This window comes from Macaca nemestrina, chromosome 9 (genome assembly GCF_043159975.1).
Source record: "Macaca nemestrina isolate mMacNem1 chromosome 9, mMacNem.hap1, whole genome shotgun sequence".
Lineage (NCBI taxonomy): Eukaryota > Metazoa > Chordata > Mammalia > Primates > Cercopithecidae > Macaca > Macaca nemestrina.
In genome coordinates this window covers 39896596-39909159 of record NC_092133.1, presented here as the reverse complement: position 1 = coordinate 39909159, position 12564 = coordinate 39896596, and the positions used below count along the sequence as shown (strand labels likewise).

The 12564-nt window shown below is 36.8% G+C and overlaps 1 protein-coding gene across 3 annotated transcripts in view; it reads left to right on the top strand.

Moving 5' to 3' along the window:
• The window catches only part of LOC105480004 (phospholipase C epsilon 1), a 348142-nt gene that overhangs the window by 24888 nt on the left and 310690 nt on the right, over positions 1 to 12564 (top strand). The gene's annotated exons all lie outside the window — the stretch shown is intronic.

The following is a 12564-nucleotide window of genomic DNA, read 5'->3' as shown; positions in this document are numbered from 1 at the left end:
TGACATTCTCTGGAAAGTCTTCACTGATGACTTGAGTTCGTGCTGATTTCTACCATCTCTATCTGCACTTTTGATCTGTTGCACAATTAGTATGCTTACAATTGAATGATTCTCTCACTTTTTCACTACCTGAACCATACTATTGAGTATTTTGTGGTATTAGTTCATATCCTAATTTTTTTCTTTATGACTCTGTAGTAAGTAATGATTTCCTTATGGGAGGGATTCTGTCTTTCTCTTCTTGTGAACTCATCTGGTACCTTTCTCATGTGCTAAGCACCCAGTAAACTTGTAGAAATTTTAAGAATCATTTAGCTGCCGGCACTGGATGAGATAAGGAAAATGATCACATATAACATACAATAATATCCTACACAAAACAGTAAGTGTACAGATATTTGAGCCTTTATTATTATAGTGCTGAAGGGGTGATTTAAAAGAAATGGACATAGTCCTATATCAGGAAATAATATTTGATGACTCTGGAGAGGTTTTTATAATGGTAAGAATAAAAGGTACTACTTTTCGAGAGATTGCTATTTCATAGGATCATTATGAGAATTACATGAGAAACTATTATTTTCCCCCATTTTACAGATATGAAAACTAAGCCTCAGCAAGGTTGAGTTGCCTAAGATAAACCTGTTAAGTGGTGAAGGCGGGATATGAACCCAGACAGATTGATTCTGCCATTCCGGTGCTATGTATTCATTTGAGATTTTCAGCATCAGATCTGTACAGTTGAGAAGGTTGTTTGCTGCTCAGAGGTGCCCAGCTAAAGGAGAAAATGGGATTGAAATGCAGCCTGTGGTCCAGTTGAAAAGTTGATATGATATGGGTGGTAAAGTATACATCTGTATAGCCACCACCTCAATCAAGAGAGAACATTTCCAATATTTCTCAAAAAGTGGCTTTGGGATATGTTACAGTCTTTCCAGTCCACCCTCCTCATCACCCACCCTGCTTCCAGCAATAACTGATCCAGTTGTATCTCCATAGCTTGATTTTGCATGTTTTAGAGCAGCACTGTCCCATAGAACTTTATGCGATGATGGAAATGTTCTATGTATCTACGCTGTCCATTATGTTTACCACTAGCCACATGTGACTCTTAGAACACTTGAAATGTGGCTAGCACAATGGAAGAACTGAATTTTAAAATTCTACTTAATTTATTTAATTTAAATTTAGATAACTGTGTGTGGCTAGTGCCTACGGTATTAGACAGCACAGGTCTAAACTTCAAATAAATGGATGCATTCAGTGTGTGGCTTCTTTCATGCAATGTGATGTTTTTGAGATTCATCCATGTTTGTTACATAATGAAAATCATTCCTTTTATTGCTGAGTAGAATTTAGTTTTATGAATATACTACAAGTTATTTATTTGTCTGCTGGTAGACTTTTGGATTGTTTTCAGTTTGGGGCTATTGTGAATAAAGTTGCTATAAACATTTTTGTACAAGTCTGCTTATGGATGTATGCTTTTACTTTTCTTCTAAGAGTAGAGTTTTTGGATTGTGAAATGTATTTAAGTATATGCTTACTTTATAAGAAACTGCCAAAGTGTTTTCCAAAGTGGCTGTACCACTTTATATTCTGACCAGCAATGTTGCAGTTGCTCCCTGTTTTTACCAACTTTGGTATGGCTGGTCATTTTAATTTTAGCTAGTCTAGTGGGTGTGAAGTACTATCTCATTGTGATTTTAATTGCTATTTTCCTGATGACTAGTGATATTGATTATCTTTTCGAGTACTTCTAGACCATTTGTACTTCTTCTTCAATAAAGTGCTTATTCAAACCTTTGTCCATTTAAAAAAATACAGTAATTTGTCTTCTTATGATTTATAGAGATTCTTTGTGTATTCTGGATGTAAATCCCTCGTTAGATGTTTGTATTACAAATTTTTTTTAATCATTCTATGGCTTGCCTTTTGAAGAGGAGATGTTTTTAATTTTGATTAATTCAGTTTACCATTTTTTTCTTCTGTGATTTGTATTCAGCCTAAGAAGTTTCTGTTTACTCCAATACTGTGAAAATTTTCTCTTATGTTTTCTTTTAGAAGTTTTATAATTTTAGCTTTTATGTGTTGGACTATTATCTATTTTGAGTTAATTATTGTGTGTGGTGTGAGATAGGGGTTGAGGTTCATTTCTTTTTTTCATGAAGAAGTTTTTTGATCCATCACAATATGGTTGTAAGCTGTTTGCATTTATTATTTTGTGGGAAATGTCTGTTCAAGTCTTCTGCACATTTCTTAAAAACTTGGGTTGTTTGCTTATTATTGAGCAGTAATAGTTTTTTTTATTGTTGTTTGTTTCTGTTTTTGAGACAGAGTCTCACTCTGTTACCCACACTGGGGTACAGTAGCATAATCTTGGCTCACTGCAGTTTCCACCTCCTGGCTTCAAGTGATTCTTGTGCCTCAGCCTCCCGAGTAGCTGGGATTACAGGTGTGCACCACCATACCCCACTAATTTTTTGTATTTTTAGTAGAGATGAGGTTTTGCTGTGTTGGCCAGGCTGGTCTTGAACTCCTGGCCTCAAGTGATCCACTCATCTCAGTCTCCCAAAGTGATGGGATTACAGGCTATGAGCCATTGCACCTGCCAATAACAGTTTCTTATATTTTCAAATACAAGAACCTTTTTAGGTATGTGTACTGTGAATATTTTCTCCCAGTCTGTGTCTTTTTCCTTCTTAATTTTTTTTTGAAGACCAGAAGTTTTAAATTTTGATTAAGTTCATTTTATTGTGTTTTTAATGGTTAGTGCTTTTAGTGTCTTAAGCAAATTTTCTGTATCCCAAGGTCTTGAATATTTTTTCTGTTTCCTTCTAGAAATTTTTGCTGTTTTATATTTTATATTCTGGCCTATATCTATTATGAATTAATATTTGTGCATGGTATGACATGGGGGTTGATGTTCATTTCTGTTTTTATTTGAATCCAGCACCATTTAGTGACTGCCCTTTCCCCACTGAATTACATTTGCCCCTTTGTTGACAACTCAATTGACAATATATATGTAAATCTATTTCTAGACTATATTCTATTTCGTTGATATAAATTTCTATCCTTATGCCAGTATCACATTGTAAAGATTATTGTAGCTTTGTAGTATCTTGAAATTAGTGCCGACAGCATTAGACACCACAGGTCTAAACTTCAAATAAATGGATGCATTCAGTGTCTGGCTTCTTTCATGCAATGTGATGTTTTGAGATTCATCCATGTTTGTTACATAATGGAAATCATTCCTTTTATTGCTGAGTAGAAGTTAGTTTTATGAATATACTACAAGTTATTTATTTGTCTGCTGGTAGGTTAACTTCTCCAATTTTTCTCTCTTCTAAAAATTATTCTGACTATTCTAAAGCCTTTATGTTTTCCACAAATTTGCTAGATTGTTTCAAGATTTTTCAATTTGAAAAATTAGTTGATATAGTTCACGATGTTAACCTATTAAAAGAGGAAAAATCATATTATCTCACTAAATGCAGAAGAATATTGGGAAATCCTCATTTGTGATAAAAATTTTCAGCAACTTCAGTTTAGTAAAGGGCATTTATTAAGACACCTACAGCTAATATATTAAATAGTGATGTATTGAATATTTTCCCCATATGAATGAGAACAAAGTAAAGATATATGCTCTTAGTACTTAGCATCATAATTGAAGATTCTAGCTACTAGAGTAAGGCAAGAAAAAGAAATAAAAGATATACCTTTGGAAAGAAAGAAGTACAACTTTATTTGAAGATGAGATGATTGTCTATGTAGAAAATTTTAAGTCACCTAAAAAATATTTGCTAGAAGTAATAATTGAATTTAACAAGGATACAATTTATGATGTCTATAAACAACAATTGTATTTCTGTGTATTAGCAACAAACAACTGAAAAATAACATTTAAGATAATTTTATTTACAAGACCACCACTAACATAAAATATTTAGGAACAAACTTAAAAGATGTGTAGACCTCTATACAGATAAGTAAAAAACATTGCTTAGGTAAATTAAAGAAGATATGTATATATGCATATGTATATGTGTGTATTCATATGTCTATGTGTATATATGCATATATTTTTTCTTTGCATATATATAAATATATATGTAAATCTATGTAGAGAGAGAAAGATAGCAGAAAGTGTACTAGCACTGGCTAACTATATTATAGAGTAGAAGCCTCAATATAGTTAAGATGTTATTTTTTCCAAAATTGATATACTGATTTAAGTCAATCTTATCAGAGTCTGTATAGGTCCCCCTTCTTTTTAAGAAATTGATTTTCTTACTGATCAAGGTAAATGGTTTGGATTTATCACACTAGATAATATGGAACTCTGTTCCTTCTCAGGTAAAGTGATGTGATGAAAATCGTATTTGGAGAAGATTTTTCTGAAAATTATATGGAATGGATTCAAACAGGAGGAAGTTAGTTTCAGAGACTTGAAGGCCTTAAGTAATCCAGATCTTAATGAACAAGGATTGGGCTCATATAGCCATGGAAGGAAAGCAGAGGGTCAAATGTTTATTGAGACTAACTATATGTCTTGGTATAGTTGGAAATGGAAATGGAAATGGAAATGTAAAGTGTAGTGTATTTATAAAACTCTTTCAGTTTAAAGATGCGTGTTCTTCAGGGGCTCTCAATCCATAAGGGGGCCCTATATAATCAATAGTTACAAAATAATGTGCCATGTCGTGATGTGGTAGTGGAAGGTAGGAAGAGCTACAGGAAACAGATGATAGCAATTAATGCGGACAGGTGGGTGTCAGGGAGGGCTGCAGAACAAAGATGGCATTTAAGCTGAATGATGGAGTCAACAGAGTTAGAAAATAGTGGGAAGGGAAATGCACAGAGGCATTAAGTGCTAGGCTGATTCAATAAATTGCACAAAATCCAATGTGACTGCTTAACTCTTCTTTGGGGATTGGCCAGAGATGAAGCTGGAAAAAATAGACTAGAATTGACTTTTGGTGGGTCTAGTGCCATCTAAAATCTTCTGTTGCCCACTTTTCTCTCTTTTCATATCATCAAAGATGTGCATCTCTGTGTTTGTGCATGCCTGCACACACACATAACTCCAGAATCTTGACATTGTTATACAACGAAGGAGAGGGAGTCCTATGAGCATCACAACATCACAATTCTATCCACTTCCACTCTTGGCTTAAAGTTACATTCTACTAACATCAATGACCCATATTTCTGGGAGAGATGTGATGATTTGCACGCTGATTAGAGACTGTCTTTACAGGGAAGATTTCCTTTCCTTGTGAGTTTTGCAATTGGGAATTAACCTGTTATGGACAAACTTTTTTGTGATCCTCTATTTTACTGTATTGGCAGCCTTGTCAATGTATTAGTTCAAAAATATTTGTGTAGCCTTCTCATCTACTTATTAGTCAACTCCTGATATCTAATATACACAAAGTATAAAGATTAGGGTATCTGGGTTTTCTGGGTCTGAAGCCTCACATTCCAGATTCAGAAACTTTTCTAATAAAGGGAGTTAAAGGCCCAAAGGGTTAAATCTTTGTGGTCTTGGAAAAGAACTCAGATGAGTACACCAGTGCCTTTAGGGAATGTTTTAAGAGGTTTGTTTCCTTGTGAGTTATGGAATTTTCATCATAATAGTTCAGAGAAAGGAGGTCAGGAGGGAGTGGAGCAGCAGATATTCGGGAGAAGAAAAAGCGAAGACTGACTCATATTATGTAGGGTTTGCATGTGGGTGTATACAAACTTAAATCCATGTGCACCATGTGCACGTGATAAGGGAAAAGGGAGGAAAGGATTGCTTAAGCAAAATGTTTTCTTTAATCTGTTTGCTGAGTGGGCCTTGGAGAAGAGAATGCATAAGAAAATAACTGACCAATGGTTGGTTGATTGTTACATACAGATACTCAAAGGGACTCTATAAAACTCTAAAGAAGCAAATAGGGATATTAAATTCTATTACCAGCTTTGGCAGTTACTTTAGTGTATCTTTTCCATGATGGTGAAATTACTGAGTAACTTTTACTGTCTTTGATTGGATGAAATATTCTTCTGAGGACTTCAGATGAATTCATGGTTATGCATTGTGTTTTCCTACTTTATCTTTTGTTACATCGTTCCCTTTATCTAAAGTCTCCTTTCCTTTCCATGGATACAGGTAATTACTACTTTACTATAAAGTCCCAGCTCAAATACCCTATCATTAGACTTTACTGATCTCTTGGTTCATAGCCATCTTACCTTCTAAACTGTATGGAATTCAACAGGCGCTTAACCAATAGACAGTTGACTGACAAATTAGTTTTTGTTATTGTTAAGCCACACCTCCTTTAAACATCTATAATATGCTTGTATTTCATATTTTTCTAACTTAACTATTCTTTAGAATTCCGTCTGGCTTAAGAGGATAAAATTGGAAACTTTCTAGGAATTAGTGAATATAACTTTCCCACCAATGCAGGAATTTTCTATAGAGGTTTCTTGTTATGTCATTCTTCTGTACTCTTGGACAAGTCATTCAAGCATTCAGAGCCTTATTCATAAAATAGGTATGATAATAGTACCATCCCCACCTTTTTAGTTTTAGTTAGGAAAATATTTAGATGTGAGTGACAGAAAACCCAAGACAATGGTGGCTTAAACAAGATAGAATTTTATTTTTCCCTCCCCTAAATCCCGAAAACAGGCAGTCAGATTTCTGTCTTGTTTTTTTTTTTCTATGCATGACATTCATTCTCATGTTCACCTCACAACCTAAGATGGCTGCTTCAGCTCTGGCCATCATGCCTTTCTTCCAACCAGCAGCAGAAGAAAGAGGGGCAGGAAAAGGTCACACTCTGTTCCGTCAAGCATTCTTTCCGGAAATTGCAAACCACTTTGTGTATATCTCATCAGCTGTAACTTAGTCCCATGGCCACATCTAGCTGTAAAGGAAGCCAATAAAGAAATATCCATATGCTTAGGTCAAATTCAGAGGTTCTACTACTGAGGGAATAAGAACAGATTTTGGAGGGAAATTAGGAGTCTCCGCCACCCTACTGATAATGTTGTTGTAAAGATTAAATGAGATAATACATATTCTGTGCTTAGAACATATGTGATAGATAATACACGCTCACTATTAGGTCATTGTTTTTATAATTACCTGTGGTAGACAGTCATCCATTTTCACTCTGTCATTCTAAATTCTCTCTGTTTATTTGTTCAGCATATATTGAGCATCCCTGATGCTGAATAATGTGCCTTTGTTTAAATCTATCAGTAACTGAAAGAAGACCATCATCCAAGATAGCTCATCCTTTGTTGAAAAGCTCTAAAAGTTCGGGAATTCTTTATCGGACTGATCCAAAGCTTACCTCCCTTATAATTTATGTCTTAGCCCTGATCCTACCTTTTGAAACAATATGAGATGAGCCCATTTCCTCATCTCAATTCTTCAAATAAATAAAGATGGCTATCAAGCCTCCCACATAGTTTTCTTGCTCTAACCATGCATTTCATTAATTCGTTATTTATCTAGTACATGGGCTGGCAAACTTTTCTGTAAAGAGCCAGATGGCAAATATTTTCGGCTTTGTAAACCATATGGTGTTTGTCACCACTTTTCAGCTCTACTATTAAAATGCAAAAGCAGCCACAGACATGACATAAATAAATAGATGTGGCTGTGTTCCAATAAAATTTCATTTACAAAAACAGATGGCTCACCAGATTTGGAACTCAGAATGTAGTTTTCCAGCCCTTGATTTAGCCCATGAAAACATCCATCAGCAGGATTATTCCTGGCCCATGGTCCCCTCTCCTGAAGCTGGAAACTTACCCTGTCACTCCTGATTCTGCTTATACCTTTCATTTCTTTTTCTTGTCTTAATGCTTTGGCTAGAATTTCCAGCAATTCCTGCATCTCCGTAGATCTACTTCCTGGTCAGTCATTTCTTTAGTCATAGTCTTTAGCCTATCCCCAAATACCTCAAGATTGGACATACTATCTTGACAAGTACCCTCTTGTTCTGCCATATTTTTAGCCCACACATCCTTTGACCTCTCCCAGGCTAGCACTTATCCAATTTCCCCCACAAACCTGTTCACACTAAGAAAAGAAGAATCCCTTTTTCCATCTTTTTCTTCTTCAAACCCACTAGACTATGATCTTCATTCAGTGCTTCAGGTTTTCTTTAGCCAACAGTCTAATGCCACTGTAACTCTAACCCTAACCTAACCCAGCCAGCTTCCCTTAAAAACAACCTAGAACTGACCAAGAGTCAGTAAATAGAAAGTTAAGTTAACAGTTATTGATGGATTGGCTGCTGCTGACATATTTTATATATATATATATATATATATATATATATATATGTATTTCATCTCAATATTATAGATGTGGAAAGTATATCTCAAAATTGATAATTTAACCAGCTCAGGATCATGCAGCTTAGATTTAAGGAGTTGATCCCCGATATAGAACTGAAATTAAAATTGGAGTGGACCGAGTCAAGGGAGTGTGTGCATCTAGTACAGTAAATTCAATGCCATGTCACTGATACAACAGAGCTGCCGAACCTTGGTTGTTCTTTCTTACCAAAATATTTCAAGGCATAGAATAATAAGCATTTGCCTTGAATTTTTGGATTTCAAAGTATTTCCTTCACAACCTGATGGAGTAGGTGATTTAATTTCTATTTTACAGGAGAAGAAATCAAACCCCAAAGTGGTTAAAATTTTTACCTGAGATACCAGACCCCAATGTCTGACTATTTCTTTTTATGACTGCCCACATTTGCTCTTCCCTGAAAACTCCACCCCACCTCTTTATCTAACTACTTCCTACTTATCTTTTGAAACTCAACTCAGTTGTCTTTTTCTGAAGGAAACCCTCTCTGGAAATCACTCCCACCTCATCAGCACTATCTGCTTTAGATGTTCTTCCTCTGTGTTAATGCAGATTATAGCTCTATTTACACTGTACTTTGGTGACTTATCAGCTGGTATGGAAATCCAGGACAAGATCCCTGCCTTATTTAATTTTGTACTCAGCAAATATTTGCTAAATAAAGGAATGGTCTGAAATTGAACCAAGTCTAGTGCTCTAAAAAGTCTGCTCCCTGTAATGTTGCTCATCCGTGATTCATGAGAGTAAACTGGAGGCAAAGCAAAGACCATTGCTTTGATGTCTGTGTATATCCTCAGCCTTCCAGAGACAAAGCCACATATAAGATAGCCTTCTCGGCTGGGCTCAGTGGCTCATGCCTGTAATCCCAGCACTTTGGGAGGCCAATGTGGGTGGATCACGAGGTCAGGAGATCAAAACCAGCCTGGCTAACATGGGGAAACCCTGTCTCTACTAAAAATACAAAAAATTAACCGGGCGTGGTGGCACATGCCTGTAGTCCCAGCTACTCGGGAGACTGAGGCAGGAGAATCACTTGAACCCATGAAGTGGAGGTTGTAGTAAGCCAAGATCATACCACTACACTCCAGCCTGGCAACAGAGCGAGACTCTGTCTCAAAAAAAAAAAAAAAAAAAAAAAGGGTTCTCCCAGCAGCCATGGGTCTTCATAGCTGGATGACTTCAGAAACCCAAACCATAGGGCTTCAGACTAGATGGAAAATAAAGCATCATAATCTATGGTTAAGAGAAGAGATTCTGTAATCAGTCTTCTTGGATTTGAATCCTGTCTCAATCATTTTCCAGTGGAGGGATCTTTGGCAATTCACTTAACTTTTCTGTGCTTTGGTTTCTAATCTTTCGAATGTGGATAGCAGAAATTAGTTGTATTAGTTATCCATCACTGTGTAACATATTAGCCCAAAACGTAGTGGGTCAAAGCAATAAACATTTATCATCTCACAGTTTCTGTGGTCAGGAATTTAGGACAAGGTTTATCTGTCTGAGGGTCTGTCATGTGGTTGCAGTCAAGATATAGGTTGCAGGTACAATCATCTGAAGTCTTGACTACAGCTGGAGGATCCACTTCCAAGATGGCTCACTCACATGGGTGTTGTCAAGAGTCCTCCATACTTGCCATGGGGATCTCTCCTTACAATATGGCAGCAGATTACCCTCAGAGCATGCAAGAGAGGAGTAGCAAGAAGGCAGCTCCAATGACTTTCATGACTGATTCTCAGCAGTCATGTACTGTTCCTTCTACCATATTCCATACCTTAGAGGGAAGCCACTAAATATAACCCACATTCAAAGAGTGGGGAATTAGGCTCCTCCTTGTGAAGAGAGGAGTGTCAAAGAATTTGTGGACATATGGTAAAACCATCATGCTATCTTGTAGTGTTGAGTGAGAAGTATACAAGATAATAATTGCAAAGTGGCCAGGCACAGTGGCTCACACCTGTAATTCCAGCAGTTTGGGAGGCTAAGGTGAGAGGATCGCTTGAGCCCAGAAGTTCAAGACCAGACTGGGCAACATGGTGAATCCCTGTCTTTACAAAAAATACAAAAATTAGCCAAGCACAGTGCTATAGTCTCAGCTACTTGGGAGGCTGAGGTGAGAGGACCACTTGAACCCAGGCTGGTTTTAAAATATGCCCAGAAATTCTTTGATACTTCTCCCTTCAAAAGGTGGACCCTAATTCCCCTCCCCTTGAATGTGGGTTATACTTAGTAATTCCCACTAACATATAGAATATGATAGAAGGAACAGTATATGACTGCTGAATCCAGGAGGCAGAGGTTGCAGTGAGCAGTGATTGTGCCACTGCACTTCAGCCTGGTAACAGAACGAGACTCTGTCTCAAAATTATGGTGATGATGATAATTATAATTATAATAATAACAATAATTGCAAAGTCCTTAGAACAGGACCTAAGCATCACCAAAAATGTTTTCCCCTTCTCCTATTTTGAATTACTTACCTCATGGGTAAGAAAGGACATATTAGCTGTCAATCTGAAGGCTTTGGCCTGAAAATCTCTTTAAAAAATAGAACAAAATATTTGAATTCAAGTTAATGCCATATGCCATTAAAATTGTCTATAATTCTTGACTGAAAAGTTGTTCATAGTATGCTTTGAATTTTTAAAAGCAGGTACAGAACAGAATGACCAATATTATCTGGTATTTGCATAGTTATATACATATACCTCTATGTATGTTGATGCATAGGGAGTGTTCTGGAAGGAGGTTTCTTAAAGTATTGATAATAGTTATTGCTGTGTGGTAGGATTTGTTAGGGTGTTGAGCTAGGACACTGCTGCTCTGTTTGGGCTGGTTTATTCCCTATAAAGAATATGATTTCTAGGCTTTCCAGTGATTTTTCAGTGTAGTTATAGAGATACGCATATACTGGGAGCCTCTCACCTGAGAGGCTGTGTTTGTGCTTGAGGGAACACATATAGAAGGGAATAAGGGATAGTTGATGACTCTTTGGGACAAGGGGGTATGGGAGAAGCAAGGGGAAGAAAGACTTCTATTGTCAAAGAGCAGAGGCAAGGCAAAGCTGGTGCTGACAGCAGTGTGACTGCTGATTAGTTGTCTCGGGAACAACTGCTTTACCTGCAAAGGAATGATATGCTCATGATGGGTACCCTCTAGTCCCATAGTGCCTTGTATATCCTTTATAATTGTGTTTCCACATTGGATAGAAATTTGTTCAATTCCCTCTCTCTATTAATAGAGTTACAAGCAGTGCAGGCTTGTTAGTGATAAATTATTTCAGCCTTATATGCCTGGAAAAGTTTTTACTTAATTTTCATTTGCAGAAGATATTTTTGCTGGGTGTAGAATTTGAAGTTGACAGTAGTTTTTCTTTCAGTACTTTAAACATTTACTCCACTCTCTTCTGGATTGCATTGTTTCTGATTAAAAGTCTGCTGTCATTCTTATTTTTGTGCCTCTTTGCTTAATGTGCCTTATTTCTCTAGCTTCCTTGGCCTCCCTGAAGTCTCAACTTTTTCTCTTCTACTCAGGTAAATTGTTGGATTTTACCTGAGTTTCCTTTCCCTGCCTTGTCACCTGGAAACTTTCTAAGCAGCAAACTAGGGCATTTATAGGGCTTACTTCATTGTTTTTTCTTTTTCTTTTTCTTTTTTTTTTTTTTTTTTTTTTTTTGAGACAGAGTCTAGCTCTGTTGCTCAGGCTGGAGTGCAGTGGTGTGATCTCTGCCCACTGCAAGCTCCGCCTCCCAGGTTCATGACTCTCCTGCCTCAGCCTCCTGAGTAGCTGGGACTACAGGCGCCCGCCACCATGCCAGCTAATTTTTTGTATTTTTAGTAGATACAGGGTTTCACCATGTTAGCCAGGATGGTCTCGATCTCCTGACCTCGTGATCTGCCTGCCTTGGCCTCCCAAAGTGCTGGGATTACAGGTGTAAGCCACTGCGCCTGGCCCATTTTTTTTCTTCTTTCAGAGATCAATGTCTGTGTTACCTGTTGTTCAATATCTGGAAACCATTGTTTTTTTTCTGATTTTCTTTTTAGTTATTTAAAGTGGATGAATAAATCTTGCCCTTGTTACTCCATTTTGGCTGGAAGCAGAAGTTCTGAAATATTAAATCAAAAAATAAATGCCAAAAACATAAAAACCAACTTCTGATTGCAAAAAAA